Source organism: Rhinolophus ferrumequinum, chromosome 4 (genome assembly GCF_004115265.2).
Source record: "Rhinolophus ferrumequinum isolate MPI-CBG mRhiFer1 chromosome 4, mRhiFer1_v1.p, whole genome shotgun sequence".
NCBI classification, from domain to species: Eukaryota; Metazoa; Chordata; class Mammalia; order Chiroptera; family Rhinolophidae; genus Rhinolophus; species Rhinolophus ferrumequinum.
This window is the reverse complement of record NC_046287.1, coordinates 1,063,676-1,083,318: the sequence shown is the minus strand read 5'-3', so window position 1 is coordinate 1,083,318 and position 19,643 is coordinate 1,063,676.

The following is a 19,643-nucleotide window of genomic DNA, read 5'->3' as shown; positions in this document are numbered from 1 at the left end:
AAGACAGAGAGGCAGAAGTATAGTCACACAAGTGTGCCAGACTCATTTCCTACTAGAGTGAAAAAGCATTTTTAATAAATGCTGCTGGAACAACTGGACATCTATACAATATATATTTGTACATGGACCTCAGCCTCACATCTTATACAAAAGTTTACTCAAAGTCAATCACAGATTTAAATATAAAATGCCACAGTAGAAAACTTTTAGGAAAAATAAACATTTCAGGATCTAGGATGAAGCAAATATGTTCTTAGGCTGGACAACAAAAGCCTAATCCATAAAAGGAAACATTGAACTTCATCAAAATTAAAAACATTTTTCTGTATGAAAGACCCTAATAGGAGTATGAAAAGACAAGTGACGGAGTGAAAGAAAATGTCTGTAAACCACACACCCAACAAAGAATGAGTACTCAGAACACAGAAGTACTCTCCAACTTCACTAGAAATGCCTGCTGTTGATACAGACACCTATTGGGATCCAGTCATTGATTTCATACCACACATGCAAAAATAAGCATTTTCATCAGGAAAAGAGCCATGGCACTTAGAGACACAAACAATCAACCTTCTAATAAGACTAATTATCATAGATTTACTATATATTTTAGATTTAGAGAAGTCTAAAACCTACTTTAGAGTTGTGCATTTGATTCCATGTACATAATAAAATACTGAACAAACTCCACTCACCATCTTTACTCTGGGACACCTATTAACACTTGCCCTGCAGGCCCACAGGCACTGGTCACCCAATGGGTCACACACAGCTCTGCCTGCACATGGCTGGACTCCCACCATGGCCACAGCTCTGGGAGAAGATGAGTCAATGTGCAGGGAGAAGTCTTCTGATTACAGAGACTTATCCATTTTGTGGAAGGCGCCATCTTAGAAACACGTAATATGCCTGCAGTCTTCCCTGAGGGACATAGGAACATAAGTTCCTTGAGGAGAACAGTTACCCCAATTACACCACATTTCATGCCCAAACGGGAACAAGCTGAGAAAAGGTTCGCCCTTGTAGAGGAGAGACGGCATCTGCAGGTGAGGAAGGCCTGTGGCCCAGCCTCCTGGAGCCCAGGAGGACACAAGGCTAAGAGCCACCGTGTGAGTCTCTGTCCCCACCAACACAGAGAACCACATCATCACGTTCAGAAAATAATAGCACTGTCACCAACAGCATCATTTCTGGTCTTCCTTTATTTTCAGGGAATACATTAGCTCTGGTAACAGCTCGGGCTTCAGGACACGTGCTCACTGATAACTCGAGGAACTGGTCATGTCCGTCCCTGCCCCATCCAAAGGCCAGCAGGCTCATCCTGCCCCGCACACTCCAGCTCTGCTGACCCCACAAGCGTGTGGCCCCCACGTACCATGAACATACCATCCCTGAGCCACCACTCAGTTGTCCACTAACCTGCAGGGTGATAGAGTCCTCGGGAATGTCCCTTGTCACAGAGCGACTGACTTCCTGCCTGTTTACTCCTCCTTGAACCCAAGCGCTGTGAGGACAGATATCACTGTCAAATTCATTAAACAAAAGATAAATGTGGAAGCACACTAGTTGTACGTGATAGTGCTATCTAAGCAGAAACGGCCGGAAGCTTAGCTACGCTTGGTAAATAATTGTGGAAATGTTTGCACAAGCAGTACACACTCAAGCGACGGTGGCCTTTCCCTCGCAGCCTGCGCCCCATCTCAGAGACTGGCCGTCCTCGTCCCCGTCACGCACCACCTGTCCCAGTTGGCACACATGCCTGACACATTCCCGCCTTCAGATAAAAGCCTCCCGGATATCACACCCCTCCATCTCGGTTGGTTCCAAATGCCACCCCCATCAGAACCACCCAGAAATATCCCGAGGGCTTTGCCATTTACTGAAGACACTCTGAGGCAGAAGGACGAGGGGCAGGCAGACGTGGCCTCTTTCCTCTTCTCTCCAACGATTTACTGAGGCCACATCAAATGAGCTTGTTTGTTGGTCCAGCCTCTTGGATTTTCCATGTGCATTGCAGCTGTTGTGACACAGCCTCTGTGTTGGGCTCAAGATATGCCTGGCTCCTGGCTATCAACGAAGACCTTGGGTGCCCCTTCCTTCCCCTCCTCTCTGAATGTTGAAGCAGCTCCTCAGAAGCCTTTGTGGCCCCCTCGTCTCTGCGCCCACTTCCTAGGAAACAGTTCCCTGTCTTGGGACACGTGAAATCCCAAACATCATCTTCCGAGGGCCTTCTCCCGAAGCACCGATGTGGGCCTCCCCATGACCACTCCACATTACTACTCAGACGTCACAGAGACACCTCAAACACAGAACGCCCCAAATATGACTAATATTTTTGCTTCTCTCCAAATGTTCTTCCAGTTTCCCCCTTCCAGAAGAATCCATCCCCTTCTCACACGCAGGAAGCCCGCCACTCATCCTGGGGTCTCCTTTTCACCCTCATGCACACCTAACTCAGGAATGCTCCCGCTCCATCTCCAACGCATGACTCAGACCCCACTTCTGCCCTCTGTCCCCCACCACTGACACGAGCCCTCAGTGTCCCCTTCTCAGGAATCTCCCCCTTGAATGCATTCTGAACGGAATAGGCTATTCCTTTATCATTTAAAGCAAAGTAATAGCGGTCACGAAAGGCTTCACGTGCTTCATTTAAAACCATCCAGTGACGCCCCAGGAAACTCGGAATGGTTTCAAACTCCACACTCAGGCCTAACCCTCACACTGACCATCGCCCAAAACCTAACCTTAGCCCAGGCCTCTAAGTCTCCCACACGCCTCTTCTCTTCTCTCTAGAAAATTCCTAGGGTTACCCAGCCACCCGCTCTCTGATTACTCCTAATGATACTTGTGTTGCTTTCTGGCTCATGTTTTCCTCTCTAGCATGAACACATTTTCAAAAATATTTTACATCACCCTGTTTTGTTCTAAATAAGGTGACTTCAAAATTACCGGTGTCTCACTTTTTCTTTACCCTTTTTTTCAACTTATGGAGGAGGGTGTTCTCCCCATTATCTTTCAGGGCCCCTAATTTCATTACAGCTCACATGTGACTCCTTTCCAAGGGTGTTTTGCATCCTCTAATTGCTCATTTTTATCCCACTGGTCTTTGTTTAATGCATGCCCCACTCCCTCTCATTTCTCCAAGGGTATAATTGACAGTTATTGGCTTCTTCATTGTTTGTGTTCCCCAGAGTCCCAGCATTTGTTTGTTTGCTTTGTTTTTCTGTTACTTGTTTTCTGTTACTTCTGTGTCACAAATGTCTGGTTATCCTGTTTGTACTTAAGAACAAGATGCTAATAATGTCACTGAAATCTTTGTGGGCCCAGGTATGTCTTTTTGCCTGGTGGACCTCACTTTTCAGGTAAGTAGGTGTTTGGGAGGGAATCTCTAATGTCATCACTATAGGTTTTTTCCCCTATCTCCGTCCACTTTTTCCATAAAATACTCTTCAATATCTTTCCTGGGTATATACACGTCACTACAGATATTCTGGTAGGAGAGTTGCAAGAAGACTATTCCCACTGAGTGTTCAATGTATTCAACCAGTGTTGTGATCCGCCTCATGCCTCACCCTCCCCTCCACTGGGCCTGTGTTTTAATTTCTTGAGAAGACGAACTCACCATCTCTTGTGCATGCCATGGATGAAGTGGGAAAAGAGTCTCCAGCAACATGAAATACAGAGAGGGGTTGGCTTCTCACTTCCCTGTAGCCAGTTTCGACAAATGCTACAAGGGCGGATGGTCCCAGGTACCCACTCTGATGGCATGACCAGGAGTTTGGATTCATCTAGATCAGCTAACAGTCCTCCATCCATTTTTAATCTTTTGGAAACATATTCACTTCTTTTGTCTGCTGTTACGTTTTCTCCCACTCAGGCAAAAATTGATGTTGCAGTCGTAAGTCTGAAATCTTCAGGGCAGCATACTAGAAACTCAGACAAGCTTTCCATTTTGTGGTTTGGAGGAAGAATTCTTTCCGGAAATGTTAGTCTTTATTCTTAAGGCCTTCATCTGATTGGATGAGGCTCACCCATATTATGGAGAGTAATCTCCATAAATTTAAATCTCCTTAAATTTAAATTCAGAGTCAACTGATTGCAATGTTAGTGCCCTTCTAGAAGAAATATCTCCATAACCACATCCAGACTAGTATTTGGCAGTGTAGCCAGCAAAACTGACACATGAAATTAGCCATCACACTTGTGTCTGCTCTCATCTGAGGTGATTCTTCTTAGGTTGTCCCTTTCTTCAGAAGATGCAGAATTATTTTTGTCATGACCACATGGACCTTTAAGTGAAGTTTGCAGTGTCTTCACATCTCACACTTGTTAAGTGAAGCATTCTCCAAATAATTTTGTAGCAAGGTATAATTCTTATTGTGGTTGGATCCATGGGTCTACAGTAGAGTAGAAACACTTATTATTAAATTGTCATTTCCCTAGGACACAGAAAGAAAGGGAAACAGAAGGATGAATCACATACTTAGATAACAAAAGAATGAGATGAGATCTGGTTTCAGGGGACGTTGCTGGTTTCAAATCCGTGCAGATGACCCGGCTCCTAGCAGAGGCTGTGAAGAACACTTTCTGTACTGTCAAATCGTATCATTTGTTCATGGCTCAGGTCCCTAAGCATAGAAAATAGCTTTCTTTCTTTTCTTGCCAAACTCCTGAGAATACATAGAGAAATCCTCTAACAACTTCAAAGATTCTGGAGCAAGATGGAAAGGATAACAGATGAGATGGCAAGTCTTTTTTGGAAATTCACATCCAGGATGTTGATTGACATAATATGCATAAGGTGAGAATTATGTACTTATTACAAAGCAGCTTATTTTATGGTTCTTCGTCCAGAGAAAAGGTATTAGATTCTGACTTAGCTTCATATTGCCTATCAGTGAAATACATTAAAAAAAAAAACCTCCTTACTTAACCATGTGTAGAAACGAATAGGATTTAGTTCCTTTGAAATTATAAATTCGATTTTTAAAAATTTATGTATCTTTATCTGCACATTTTAGTAGATTGCTTTCGCAGTTATATTTTATAAGTTTGTTGTTTCATGGTGGGAAAAGGATTACAGCTATCAGCCCGAAAGGGAAGGATCCATTTGCATTACTTTTGAAGAAGTGCTTAGAGTTGATTTTTCTAGTTCATTCTATTAAAAGAAATTGTTGTTTATCATCTGAGATTTCAAATTTACACTCACAGTTCATATTATTTGTGATATTTTGGGAAATCTATCAGAGTGTTCAGTGCTTTTCACTAATTTACTGGTAGTCACTTCTCCCTCAAAAATATATTTTTACAAGGTGATGCTTAGTTTTTGTCTTTTAGAAAATAAGACTTTAAAAAGAAAGAAAACAATAGCAGAAGAATATTTGTTGTTGTAAACATTCTTGCTTTCAATTTATTGTGTTCTGAAAAGATTTAACAACTCATTTGACCAAAGGTATTGAAAATACCTCAAATGTGGTATTTCAACAGAAATATATAATCTTACAATAAAAAAGTTGCTACCTTATATTTTTCATCCACATAAAATTTCATATTGAACATTTAAATACAGAAAACATGAGTTATTCTGAACATGTGACTTTTTAATAGCAGGCACCATCTCTATATTTTTCTCATATGTAAAAAAATATATATTCATCACGATGTGATGGGTCTTTCATTATTTAAAATCAAAGTCGCTCAAGGTTCTACTGTTAAAGTATTGCCAAGGGGCCTATTATAATTTGGTTGAAAATTTTGTGCCTAAGACCACCACTGTCCTTCACTAATGAAAGCTCCACTCTCTCATCACACCAGCATGAATGGCTCCACATTTTTCCAACTCTGGAATAGAGAGGGACAGAGGCAGGAAACAGCCATGGAGTATTTAGCCCTGATGTGGCCTGCATGGTACCCAGGAGTCACAAGCCTGAGGCATCAGAATGGCATCTGACAGCAGAGAGGACAGATATTGTGACTCTCAGCCCAACTACCCAGCCTCGCCATGGAGACAGGGCAGAGATAGACTCACATCGGGGGTTCGAATCCTGACACCATCCTCTACGGGCTGTGTCATCCAGGGTGTTTGTGTTTGTCATGTACAATGTGCTGCACAAACCCTGCACTCATGCAGAGAAATAAGATCGATTCATTTGCTTACAGAGGCACTGCAATGTATAAAAATGTATAAAATGTATACATTTTAAATGTATAAATGTATTAAAAAATGAATAAAAATGCATAAAAGTGTATAAATGTATAAAAATGTATAAATGTATTAAAAAAAACTTTGAAAATTGGATGTCCTCATTTTATTTAATTTAGAAAGGTGTACTCATTGAAGCACCCACTGGATGAATGAAAATCATACCTGCATTTGAACTCAGCCACCAGCAGCCCTTCTCACAGCAAGGTCGGGGCTCAGCACAGAATGGTCAGTGCTGGAAAACCTCAGGAGGAGCGATGTGGGCCCCTCGGGACGTTGGTCGGCCAGTGAGAGTACAGAGGCTTCTACGATGCCTGGTTCTGCAAAACAGACCCTTACTGTCATTATCACAGACACTGAGAGGTGCTGCACTGCTCTGTGAACAAAGGTGCAAAAGAGAATTTGCTACAAGACATAACGAGGCTAACAGAAAGATGTGTGAAAGTACGGAGTAATAGAGCCTCTAAAGAAGACAGATTTCGTTTAGAAAGTTGCTTCTGCTTTGTGTTGCTGATAATGGCATCAAAATAGACAAAATAATGGGTACTTTTGAGACCCAGAAAGGCATCACAAAAGATTGTTTATTTTCTTTGTGTAAAAGATATATGACTTTGTACACCGAGCAGTGTTCTCAGTATTGTTGCAAACTGAATGCAAGTTGTTAGAAGTTTAGATAAAACAGGGGCTTTTGAAAAGATGTGTGTGGTAAGATGACAGAGAAAATCATCCTGCTTTCAGAAGTTCCATATCAGAGGATTTTTTTCCTGGACCCAAATTTTAAAAACTTTTAGAATGAGGCAGACAGATAGATTGTTACCCTAAATAAATTTGACTCATTCTGTCTGTCATGCTGCCATCAAGAGAGGTTTGTTTTGTTTTGTTTTTTGGTTTGGTTACGTTTTTTCTAGCAGACCTGAGACCTAAGTGTGAATAGATCAATCCAACCCTGCTGTGAGTATCTTCTTCCAAATTCAGCTCATTCGAAGTAACGTGTTCTGATCACCATCGTCACTTACCTGCCATCATCCCTCCAACCTGCTGGGAAGGGACAAGCCTGACCGTCTACTGGATGAGTTTTCAGTGATGTCAACTCTCGCCCTTGTCTGACCCACGGGAAGGGTGTGGAGAGGGTGCAGACAAACAGTAAAGCGGGGAATCCGAGAGAAACACCATTGAAAACCGTGACGAAGAGGCCCTCGAACCCTGAGGGGCGGGGCTGGGGGCGGGGCCACGCGGTGAATTCCCATCCCGCCTGTATGAGCAGGCTGAGTGCCTTCCCACAGGTGTAACCACCCTGCGTTATGACGTAAGGTGGGCGACACCCCCTGGCCCCGCCCTTTCCCCCTCCCTCCGTGAAGATGTCCTTTACAAGGCATTTTCCTGCATGGCTTGTGCAAGTCCTTCCTAATTTCTCTGCACTAATAGGAAAGGGAGTGCGTGGAGGAAAAAAGAGAACCAAAGAATCCATGCACAGCCCTCATTTAAATGCCCCAAAGGGGCCGCACTGTCAGCAAGGTCACTGCGTGGGGGCAGCGACAGATTCTGAGAGGTCAGTCCGAAGCTAACGGTCCAGAAGCGTCACCACAGAATGGTCTGTCTGATTCGTTGGAGAAAAGCTAACATAGGAAACCGCTGATTCCAGTTAGTGAGGGTGAGGTCACCATAGCCTCCCCACACCCCGACACTGGGACCGGCGAGCGGCGCTGCGGTCGAGACCGGGTGAGCCACCCCAGGCCGACCCAAGGTGCTCCCACCCCAGTCTCGGCATTCCACCTGCCACGCGGTTTTCCAGAGTTTCCAAGGAAATCAGAAAATGAATCAATCAGAACGTGCCTCCTTTTCTCCTTCCTCCCTCTGGCCTCCTCCTGGCTGGGGACCTGAGGCCGACGGTCCAAGGGGGAGGTTTGTGGGAGATGGGCAAGCTGAGGCTCACAATCCATGTCATTAATTGCAGCCATGCTGACTCTCCCTCATCCATTAGTGATAAGCCGTATGACATCTCCCAGCCACAACTGTGACCGGCAGTCACTTGTGTTTTGTATCCTCAGTAAGAGACAGGAGGAGCATACACTGCAGTTCCCCCAGTGACATGCCACCCTTCCTTTCACACTAACGTCCACATGTTGCAATAACGTAGGGCAGATCCGTGCTTCCCAACGCATGACATGCGTGTGGTGGTCTGGACGTCTTAGACACAGGTTCTGGTCCCATACGTCCAGGGTGGCACGCCACGTCACACAGTTCCATGGTCTGGTCGCTGCTGCGTGGAGCGAATGCAAACCCCACAGCCTCCAGCCCATCTGCGTGCCCTCCGGTCTCTGAACCACCGCTGGGTGGGTGAGAGTGAGCGACAGGGAGCCGCTCCCACGCTGCACACTATTTTCACCTGTACGTGTGGCATCCATTGGCCCAAGCCCAAGGCCACAAGGCGGTCCATGAGGACAGTGAGTGGCTGCCCCCACCTGGCGGCTGCCAAGCTCACAGTACAGTGCCCCTCCAGTATTGCAGATGTGTGGTGACACCTTTCCTGCAAAGGCCTCAAATCCACCCATTCTACCTCTAGGGACAGTCACAACACATTTCCCAAAATGACTCTGCACCCATTTCTAGCTTGTTCCCTGGATTCACAGAGCCTCAGTATATGCTCACCAAGATTTGGGGAACCCCACCCACATTCAGCATGATGCAACAGAGGTGACCATGGTGGCCCCTTCAACCCTTCCATTCTTGGATGGTTCATCGCCCAAAGAGACCAGACGCTTTCCCAAGACCCCCAGACAAAATACGCACAATAGCTGGACTTTCAATTGACCCTTCCGCAAGAGGAAAGTGAGATGACTGTTAGTATTTTTAACTACAACAGACTTAAACTGTATTCCTTCTATGTTTTGTCCAGGCCTAAGCACTATAAAAAAAAAAATCTATATTAGTAAATTTCCTATTATAAAATAGTTATTTAAATGAGTGTCAAAGAAATATCTAATCAAAATAATTTCATATGCAAAAGATGGGAACCAGTATTACAAGTACATGTCAGGTATTTGAAGTTTTTATAGGAGAATTTATAATCATCTGACAGCCAAGTTCCTATCCTTCATTTGCTATTTTCCTAAAGTTACATCTTCAAGTAAACATTTTTCTACATCTAAAGTCACACATATTAGACAATATTAATCATGTTTTTACCAATATTCAGAATTTTACCAATATTGCAAAGCATAAGAAGCCAAAATAGATTATTATATTTTCAATTTTTCTAGCTGTTGAGCTATTATTGGTGTTTATATTTGGGCAGCACACTGTGGTTTCAGTTTGTTTTGTGAGTAGTACGACGATGTGTGGTGATTGAATGTACGTCACCGTGCAGTGAACCGCATAACCAAGTTAATGATCACGTCCATCACTTCACCTGTGTGTGTGCAAACGTGTGTGTGCATGTGCATGCGTGTGTGTGACATACTGACCACGACCTCTGGGACCTGATGGTTGACGCTTCCTCACACTGGACGCCCAGGAGGGAGTGGAGCCCTCCACGCCCTGCATGGTTACACACAAGATCCGGCCCCACTACACGGGCCGCTGGCAGGTGGAGGGCTTGTCCACGCTGTCCGCAGTGCACAGACTTTCTGCAGATATACCGTCCACGCTGCCCTGCGCTGTCCCGTATTGAGTGGCCAACAGTGGCTGCTCAGAGACCCCCCCATCGATTCCCTGGATGTGCCCTGACCAGCCGGCCAGCATTCGGGGGGCATGGCCTCTGTGTCTGCCTCCCTCTTCCCCAGGGCTCTGCTAAGCCCACTTCCTCTCTGACATCCTTCCAGCGCTCCTTCTGGGAACGCCCTCCAAAGCAGGCTGACTGTCCCAACCTGACCTTACACAGCCCTGCCCCAGGGTGCTGGTGACTCGTGACCTCTGGGTCATAAGCCTAAGAGTTCAGACCGGCATCTACATTGGTGGCACCTGAGTCATATAATGACTGAAATACCTTAAATAACAGGATTTTGTAAACTAATGAAATAAAGTCAGAATTACAAAACAAAATTACATTTGTAATGAAAGGAAGGATTGCTCAGTCCATCAACAGTGTCGCAGTGACACCTAAAGGAAACATGAAATAAATGTGTGTTCTTGAAAATTAGAAGATGCAGATTGAGGAGCTTGCGAAATAATCTATCAAGTTATCTTAAGGCACTTCTCTCCACATTTGGGCTTTCTCGCAAGCAAATTATGATGCGTGCATTTCAAATGATTGTAATCGCAATTGGATAAAGAAGTACAAATGGAAGTCGTTTGCACAATTGTTATTTTAAATCACTATGAAAATAAAGATGCCCAGAATTTTTATTTTCTTGCTTATTTGTAAAACATAGAACTTAAAATGTTTCTTTATATTTTAAAAATGCTGGAAATGAGACACTTTAGAATTTTGAAAATTTTGCTATAGGGAATATCACAATTCAATTCAGCATAAAATGGTATACAGTATTTATAAGAAGTAGATTTTCAAAGACATGGCAACAGATTTGGAATGAATTTAGGAAGGTCTTTCTTTGTTGGTTTGTTACGTAGGTGACGATTTTCAGACGACTGGGGCAGACAGGTTTGGAGGACATCTCGTGCAGAACCTCCGGTTGTTACTCTGTTTGAACCTCCACGTGGCTGATGTGACTTTGAACACAACCTATAACTTTCAACTATGTTGTTTGTGACTTTATGCTATTTCCTCTTCACTTAAACAGACATTTCCTGATTGCTTTGACGTTCAAGTGACTGTGCCCATCTGATTACTTGTTCACATGTGTGTCCGGCCGTTCTGCCGCTCTCCCAGGCTGAGGAACCCGTGTCAGCTCTCACACATGCCTCGACTTTTCACAGGTGTGAGACATTCTGCCAATCAACATCAGAGGACTGTTCAACCGCGACTGTCACTATTTCAGTTCCATACGCAGAGGACAGTCGTGTAGAACAGATGTTAAACACTCACGCTCTGGATGGGCTGAACCCTCAGGTGAAATCACTATTTCCCCATTGCCGCATCCTAATTACAGTGTCTCTAGATTTTCTCTTTCTACTGCTGTACTTATAACATCCCGAACCCTGCTTTAGTATCTAAACTCATTTGTTCATTGACTCACTCAGCAGACTCATTTATTATCACTCCGCGGACGTAAGGCAAATAAGACACTGTGCCTGCAAGGATTTTACAAGTGAGTGGTAGAAACCCTGAAACATGCTGCTGCAAATAAGCCAGGGTTTTGAAGGTCATTGGTATTTGATCCATGTCTGCGAACCAAGGAATCACTGTGTGAACGTGGAAATCATGACATAAGGCACATATTCATACATCTCAGGAACATTTAAAATCAAGCCCACAACACCCTCGGGGGTCCCAGAGGGAAGGGACAGGGGAAGACACCCAACACGCATCAAAGGCGGTAAGCGAGGGAAGCTCTAGGAACCATCGTTTCCATGGCCACGTCCTGAACGCACTTCCACAAGCAGAGAGTCCTGGGCGGAGGCTTCCTGGGATCGAATACCCTCAGACTTACTTACTGGTCAGTGACCTACCACAGAACTAGGGAATCAGCATCCAAGAGGGAAGCCCGGGTCTCCACACCGGAAACTTCTCCATCCCTGACCTGTGGGGACTGGGCCTTACAGCCACATCCACCCTCAGAAGTTAAAGTGAAGGTGTGGTTCTGATCCTATCTAAACTCATTCTGTGTGTTTCTCAATCTACAGCATCGAGAAAAAAGATATGTTGGTCTGCCATGCCTTCCAAAATGAGGGGATTTTTTTCATTATAGTTTTTAAAGTCATTCTTTTTTAAATGATCTCATTAAAATTTCATAGTTAAAAATTAAATCTTTTTCCTTTAGTAGGTTTTTTTTTTGTTCCATGCCATATTCAATTATTTCAAGTTTTGTTTTTAAAAGTATTTCTCATTAAATTAAGAGCCAGATGCTTTCATCTGTCTACCTCCAGCTTAATAAGCAAACCACAAAGGTACAGGCATTTTTCTCCAAGAGGTTTTAAGGTCTGAGGATACTAATCATGAAATATGCATGGTGGCAGAGATTTCAAAGCAGCGCCCAATCTGTATGCAAAATCCCACACTGAAAATTGTAACTGTATAAATCAGATACAAAGTAATTCAGAAAAAGAAGAAACAAAACAGGACATTGCAAACCACAGAGGTCTTTCTCAGGTAGTCTTCTGAGGCCCATAAATCAGCTCTCAAATGCGCTCTCGGCTACAGCATGTAGCTCTGGGAGGAAGATTCAGAGTATTCTTTTCACAAAATGTGAAAAAAAAAATAGAGCCCAGTTTTAAGTTAGAGAAGGGAAGAAAAAGAACTTATTGCTGTGAAATGCTTTTTGGTTCAGTTATAATTCACAACCAGCCTCAATAGTTAAACTCACTCTTCGGCTGGTTTAGCTTGTAGCTCCCTTTTCAAATCCTCATATTTTTACACAAAAGTCACAAAAATGGCCATTACTTACTGCAGACTTACAGCGATTCGTGTCCCCATGGGTGATGTCTGCCTAGCTTTAAAACTAAACTCCGTAGCAAATTACCTTTCATTAAGGTGAATGATAACTAACTTTTGTAGCTTGAAAATAGAAATGTCCTGTTGATCTAGTTAAAGGCTGCACTGTATTTGATATTGTACCGTTGATACATCACATGACTGGACCGCAGCTGAAGGCAAGGCTGCCAGGATGTCCCCGGGCTGTCCCCCATATGCAAATCGCTGATAACTCAAGGGATAGCAGTGTGATAAAGAGACATCCAATTCTCAAGTTCAAAAACAGGGTAAGTCCACTGGCTTTTATAAATAAAGGCAGAATTGGCTTTCTCGTTTGCTGTGATAAAGTTTTGAGGCCTCTGCCATGTACGAAGTTCTGAAGCATTTGTCGGCACATAAAGTGGGGGGAGAAGAACCTTTTTGTCTTCTCCAGCACCCTCTGGCTACTATTTTCCAGCCCTAGCATTATGTCAGGCAGAAAGCTTCAAGTACATAAGTGCTACTAACCCTTAGCACGTCCCCCGTTAACTTCTGATGACTCTTGTGACGAAGAGAATAAGCACAGGAGGTGACGGCCGTGTCAGAACCGCACTCAGGACTCACGCCGATGAGTACCAGTGCAACACGTTGAGTCCATTCATCGGGCGTTCCCCACACGGGTCCCAGGCTCACTCAGGAGCCAAGGCGTTGAGGTGAAGACCACTGCGGCTTTTCTGCTGCTGCCCTGGCTGCCGCTCTGTCCCCCTCGGGTGAGGTCTTACATCTAGTGCTGTCGAGGGGCCCACGCTGCACAGTCTCTCCTTCCTGCAGATAACGGGCATTTCCAGCAGGCTGTGTAGGGACTCCCTGTCACATCCCTAACTGTCGAGAACTTCCGGGAGTGTCAGGCAGAAACGGGTGCAGGAGCTCCACGAGGCCTTCGGGCTGTGTTCTTCTCAGTCTCCCAACAGTGCTGGTTCTGCAATCAGGGAGACAAAGTGGCAAACACAGCAAGCCTCACAACCCCAAAGCCCCAGACCAACAGAGGTTCCTCACTTCCTCCCTGGGAGTTCCCACGGAAGTCCCCAGGGGCACCCCATCCTGGGCGGCAAATTCCTGTGTTTGAATCTATGGTGGTCTCATGCTCTTGGGTCTGGGTCAAAAGCTGGGTTCCCAGAACTATGGAAGGGCCATCCAGGCCAGAGACAGCTCAACTGAGGGAGAGGTGGGGCCCCCACGTCATGAGGGGGTGGTTGCTTGGAGAACAAATTCTCCATGTTTTGGGAACTGAAAGAAGGTCATTGTAAGAGAAGTGACATACATGAGCAAGTGGTCACATCACCTGAAGACGTCTGTAGGCGTGCGGGGATAGCTGTGCTCACGGCACACGTGACCCCAGAACCCCTCACTGTGGTCACGTCCTGGCTTAGCTTTTACTTCGCTCTAGTACGGTGATCACAGCCAGAGATCATTGACTAAAGTGCACCGGTTGATAGTAACACCATCATCTCATTGGTTGCTAGTCATAGGTTATAGATCCACGTTCTGCTTTCCTTGACCTAAATTTAGCAGCCCATTGCGCCCAATTTGTGTGGAAGACAGTACATGTTTCTCTGGTTCTCCTCAGGTTGCACTTCAGGTAGAAAGAAGGTGTGAGAACACATGAGATGAGCATTAACAGTGGGAGGACTGGGCTGGAATCTTTCTCTTCAGGCCCCCAAATTATTCTTGTCACAAACAGATTGACCCTTAATTAATCTCATTCTTTTAAGGCCACCAATCAGGCTTTTATTATATAACTAATAATGCTAACACATGTCTCCTGTCCTAAATAAATCACCCGCATATGCAACTGTAAATGAAGATAATTAAATATACCTGATGACGCCAGATATTTTACTTTCATTTTACAAATCTGTGTAGTCTAACTCGATTTCACATATCTTAAGAATGTACTTGAGCCTTTGCCCAGTGGGCACCTACGAGCCCCCTTTCTAGGGAAGGAACTCACAGGTCAGCTTTATGAATATACAACAGAGATACCTGAAGGTGACAGATGGCTGGCCCCTCTTATCTGCGGTTTCACTTTCCATGGTTTCAGTTACGAGAAATCAACAATTCAATAGTTACTGGCACTGACCGAGGATCACGAATATCCCATGGACACAGACGCCTGTGTTGCAGTTTCAGGTGCCTTTGTCACTCTAATCTACATCCTGAAGATACACAGAGTCACCTGCTGTGACTGTCCGTCTGCAGCCACACTTCCCACGCAATAGGATGGCTGACAGCCAGGGACTCATGTATCATTTTTGCTCCGTGACACCGCACATCAAGCCCCTTAGAGATCATGAACCATCTCCACTGAAATTACAAATCCAATCTTGTGATTTTAATTAGCACAAAAATAGCCTATTTTGTTAACAAGAAAGAAATTGACTCCACAATAAAACCGGTCAGGTACATTTGAAAAGCGAGCACCCTGAGGGAACTGTGGAGACACGTCACCCCCCCATGGCACCAGGCCTGTTATCGGAGGGGAGGGCCGATAAGCGGAAGCTCCGTCAGGCGGGAGGATACCGTTCAGCCAGTGTCCCTGTCTGATTCTCTGACCGGCAGCCGTTATCTTTGTTCTCCTGGAAATTCAGAGTTGAGCTACGGCACTTTAGGTACCAATGGGAATAACAGAGCCCAGAGACTGAGCCTGACATGACGCATCAGTGTTTGTAGAATACGGCAAAGAGAGCTGATAAATCTGGATTTCATTACTGAACTCGTGTTGAGAGTCCCCTGCGACTCCTGAGAACCCTGACCAAGACACGTCACTGAGCAGAGAGTCCTGCCACATCCCACCTCTGCAAGTGTGCTCCAGGGGCAATGGAGGGGCCCAAGCAGCGCAGCCTTTAATCCGGACATGCGTGTTCCATGCAACAAGCTGTCCTTAGGCTGGATGTTAGCGGCGCATGAAGTACCATCACCCCCACTGGGAATTTTGTAACAATTGCATACAAAGCAGAAGTCACTCATTTAATCGTGAAGTACTTTCCTGTTGAGGAGACAGAGAGCGAGAGCGAGAGCGAGAGTGAGAGCGAGAGCGAGAGAGAGAGAGAGAGAGAGAGAGGTGTTTATTCACTGAAATCCTGGCCCTGTATCCAGTGGCCACCAATCACCACGCATGGCCTCCCTGCTTTGTCCATGTAGACACAGCAGACAGGAGGGAGACCACAGCAAAGACCATCACAGGGGTAGGGACGTGCCATCAGAGGCCTCTCTGCAAAGGAGAGCTGGAGGCCCATCCGACACACCAAGTAATGTGCTGGGTGAGGTCTTATAAGTAAACAAGGATTCCGATTTTCCAGCTAACTCTCAGATACCTTTCACCACAATAAACGCATACACTGACCTTTTCTGGGATACGTTGTACAAATGATAAGCAATGTACTAGTTACCTAACGGTTCCAGAAATGCTAACAGACTTCATAATATTTTGAATAGTTCTTTATAAACTGAATGTCTGGCTTTTCTAGATACTTAGAAATAGTAGTGTAAATACAGACGGGTTAGGGAGACAGATAGCCCATCTCAGAAGAAGAAGAAGCTGTCTGCCCCTGGTCTCCGCAAGTCACCATACTTGCTAACGGTGCGTCATCAGCCCTTCACTGCAGAAACGGAACGGTTCACTCTTACCGTACGTGAGATACCATGCTGGGGCTTAAAGTGTGTTGTGGCCACTGTCGATCCTGGAATCCACTTTTGAGCAAAGCTAAACTTTCCTTTGAGTTGTATTTGAACTACCTCATTTCATTTAAAGTTCCCAAGAAATGGTCACTACAATATTTTCTGAAAACAAAGAGACTTTTTCTTTGTAAATTTGGCATCTGAGTATTTTTCTGTAACGGCAATTTAAGAAAGGTATGTGCAAAATTAGATGGTTCTGTATTTAAGGATCCTTGCATTATATCAGATGCCCAACGTGGTCCAGTGTGGAAATCCGAGCTCTGTCAGGGCTTCAGGACAGCACGCAGGAGGTGCTCAGGGAGAACATGTGTCTCAACGTCTCCTCAGCGAGCAGGTTCTCCTCCTTTCCACGAGTCTCTGGCTATGTCAGCCTCTTCAGTGAGCCATCAGTCTGATGCCCCCAGAAGCGTCAGAGAGGAACACAGCTGATGTCACTGTAATCCTAATGGGAAACCCGGAGAGACAGGACCCACCTACTGGGATTTTACACTCAGCTTAATGCCCAGACACAAACGTTCCACGTGAGTCTGAGAGCTCCTTGCGGGCAGCGAGTGTTCTCACTGTGTCGAATGGCATGACAGCACACGTGGCTCAGAAACACAGCCTATCCGGGCGGCTGTGCAAACCCTTTTTTGGGAAACCTGACGCCCTGCTGCTCTCACACCCCCCAGGTGTGTCTAGCTCCGGCTGCTGGAATTTTTAGTAAGTGTCCTCGTCCTGCTCTAAGGAAAGGCGTCACACTCTCGAGTCGCCCAGGCCTGCTGACGTGGAGTTGACACCGCCCTCTATCTTTGTATTGGGGCCCAGAACAGGAAACGTGCCATTCTTTGGGGACAATGATAATTATATTTTGAAATAGGATGTGTTTCACTTAATCACTGCGTATGCTTAGATTTTTCTGTATTATTTCTTACTAAGAGAAGAGCCCTTGCACCCTGACAAGGGTTAAGCAGTTCACAGAGCTGCAGACAGACTGTCACTTCTGCCACCCTGGCCTCTCCCCCTCCCTCTCTTTCCCTGCTCACCCCTTACCTCCCCCTCCACCCCACCCTTTGCTATCGCAGGTGGGCCCAGGACCAGCAGCCTTGGCGTCCCCTGGGACTGCGTTAATAGAAATGCAGATTCCCAGGCCCTGGCACTATGTCCCATGGAAAGGGACCTCAGGGAGCTGTGCCACTGGAAGGTCGGCGCTGCGGTTAGTTCTGCAGCCCGAGGCTTCCAGGAGCTCATGCAGACGCTGTTGTCCTTGTAGGGCCAGGACACACAGCAGCTCCTTGTGTCTGCACGCGAGCTCGGAGGGGCGGTGACGAGGCCGCCAACAGCAGGCTTTGAGGAAACATGAAATATCGGCCTTCTGCCCCGGGACTGTTTGTCAGGCTGTTCAGTCCCTGAGAGGCTACATGTCGTGTTGTTTAATCCTTCACTAAGTTCAACACTACGGTCCTTGCTGCAGATTTCCACATCAAACAACCCAAAGCGTCCACAGTGAGGACCTCCAGGGCAGGAGCTGCTGAGCTGCCCACAGGATGGAGGCCGACATCTGAGCTCCAGCAGCCTTGGTCCTGTGGCTGGTGGCCATCCTCGTGGACTGTGTCCCCCTGCCTCCGACCCAGCAGCCTCATCTCTGTGATGACACCCAGCCTGCCTCTCCAAGCCGCTCCGACACCTGCCCACGTCCCACCCCTGTTGGGCTCTGCCTGCTGCCTCTCTCAGTTGGCCTGGTGCAGGCCTGTCATTGGCACCCCCTTTTGTTGTTCAGGCAACTTCAGGTCTCCCCCACCCCCTTCCTCTCTCTTTGGGTGCAGGCATCTCCCACAGAGTAGTTCAGGCTGCCCCAGAATGCCATCTCCAGTCCGGGCTTCTTTCTGAGTTAAAGGAGAATTGTCCCCAGGCCAGCTGCTCAGTAGAGAAGCGGACAGGCTCCGACACATGTGACCCACCAAGCAGACGGCATCGGGCACTGGCAGACCCACCGGCACTCACACCCCTTCTAGTTCAAGGCTGCTCTGCGGTGGGTTTTCCACACCGTTCTCTGACTGAAATTGCCTTTATCTGTGTGCCAGCCTCGAGTCTGAACAACTTCTATTTAAACACCCAGCCTTTCAACAGCCATTACTGAACAGCAACTGTGCAGACACCAAGCCAGGGACCCCCAAGCGACGGGCCACAGACGGCCCTCAAGACGGTCAAGGACAGGGGAAGGGGCAGCAGACTCACTGAACGACATGAATACACACGAGACAGGAGGCCGGGCCAGGCCACCACATGCCCTGAGTGACATGTGGGTGCCCGGGAGACGGGAAGAAAAGCACAAGGGCCAGAGAAAATCTGGCAAGTCTGGGACCTGATCGGGGTCTTGGAGACAGGGACGAGGACGCTGGAGCAGGCGTGCGCTTTGTACTGCTGCGGCGATGCCCCCGCTGATGCTGCAAAGCCTCATCCATTCGGGACACAAGACAGCACAGGCACCGGACAGCACTGGTGTGCCTCCCAGAACCTCATGGTAACTTCAGTGACCGGGTAAGGATTTCTCTGGGGACGGGGGACTCTAGAGTGCATGCGTCAAGGAGAGGGCCCAAAGAGAAGCAACGTTACTTAGAGCACAGAAATAAATGGTCAGGTTTGGCAAATCAGGGCAGAATTGGGAAGAAGGGAAGCGAAGCGGGAGGGAGATGGAGAAGACAGGGAACCCCCTCACCAGGGAACCCAAGGCTCTCCTCGTCTCAGTAGATAGCAGAAGACATCAGTCTAATCCCGCACAACCTCCACAGCCTCCGCCACCAGGCTGCTGTGACGGACACCTCTCTGTCTGCGACAAATGGTGCCATCGGCCCACAGCTCTATGAGGGGATTCCGACAGTGTATCACTGTCACCTCTGTCACCTGCTACCTCTGGCTCAGCTTTCATGACACAACTAAATAAGGCAAAGCCTTATTTGTGGGTTGACATTGCAGGATCCATCTTTCCCCCCAGTCTCTATCTGTAGCACCCAAACTCTCCAATTTTACAGCATCTCGAACACACTTGTCTTTTACAGGCATTACACTGTATTATGGTCATGGATTAGGCAAACATTAGGTGAAGGAGAGCTGACATGGTAGAGATTTATTCCATATGTGGTGCTACGATTTGACTCACCCACAGCCATGTACTTCCTTGGTGACAAGACAATTTAAATCTAGTTCCTCATACAC